Source organism: Acanthisitta chloris, unplaced genomic scaffold (assembly GCF_000695815.1).
Source record: "Acanthisitta chloris isolate BGI_N310 unplaced genomic scaffold, ASM69581v1 scaffold13787, whole genome shotgun sequence".
In the NCBI taxonomy this organism is placed as follows: Eukaryota; Metazoa; Chordata; class Aves; order Passeriformes; family Acanthisittidae; genus Acanthisitta; species Acanthisitta chloris.
In genome coordinates, this window is record NW_008681014.1 from 2,773 (window position 1) to 3,603 (window position 831).

At 50.1% G+C, this 831-nt stretch overlaps 1 protein-coding gene across 2 annotated transcripts in view; it reads right to left on the reverse strand.

Moving 5' to 3' along the window:
- The window catches only part of FGF1 (fibroblast growth factor 1 (acidic)), a 4,762-nt gene that overhangs the window by 1,132 nt on the left and 2,799 nt on the right, over window positions 1-831 (reverse strand). The window lies entirely within an intron of this gene.

An 831-nucleotide genomic window follows, 5' to 3' on the forward strand; every position in this document is an offset into this window, starting at 1 on the left:
TGTCTCCTTGTACCCTCTCCTTCAAAGGAAGCCCACAGCCATCCTTCAGGAACCAAAGACCAATTTTTTCCCTTATTTTACATCAAAGGAAGGGCAGGCTTCTGGTTAAGACACTGGAATGGGACACAGGAGATTGGGGTTTTAATTCTGGCTCTAATTTACAAATTTCTCATGTGGTTTCGACAAGACACTTGAGGAGTGACACATGGAGAAGTATTTTGAGAGCTGAACCAGGGATGGGCAGACTGCAGCTGCCTGTGCTGCAAACCCCTGGCCTGAGGAATCCCATCCAGCCGTGTGCTGTGGCTGGATTTACCCAGTGTGCTGCAGATGGGGAGTGGAGGAATAGGATGGGCTGACCTTCATCCCAAAAAACCACTTCCTCTAGGTAGTCACATCTTCGATTGTCTTCATTTGTGGTGCTAATGTGGGTTTGATGCTGAAGCAGGACCTGAGCCTGCCAGGGCACAGCCTGGAAGGGAGTGATGGGGAAACTGCCTTTGCCCCTGCAGCCACTGGCACTACCTTCCATTCCCATCTCCAATGCTGCACCTCAGATGGAAACTCCAGGGCTAAAAAAGCTCTTCTTTGGTCTTGTGCTGTGGGAGCTGAGCAGGGGAGCTGCAGCATCCTGCTCTGCTCAGCATCCTCTACCTCACCCAGCAGCTTTAACCTTTTTTTCCTTACTTTGCTAATTACAGCAGTCTCTGAAAATGATTAAAACATGGCTCAAGTTGTTGTTTGCTATATTTATGAGGAAGAGGCTGCTTGGCTGCAGAGGATCCTTGGGAGGACAGTTCTCCAGCCCATGGGGCTCAGGGATGGGCAGGA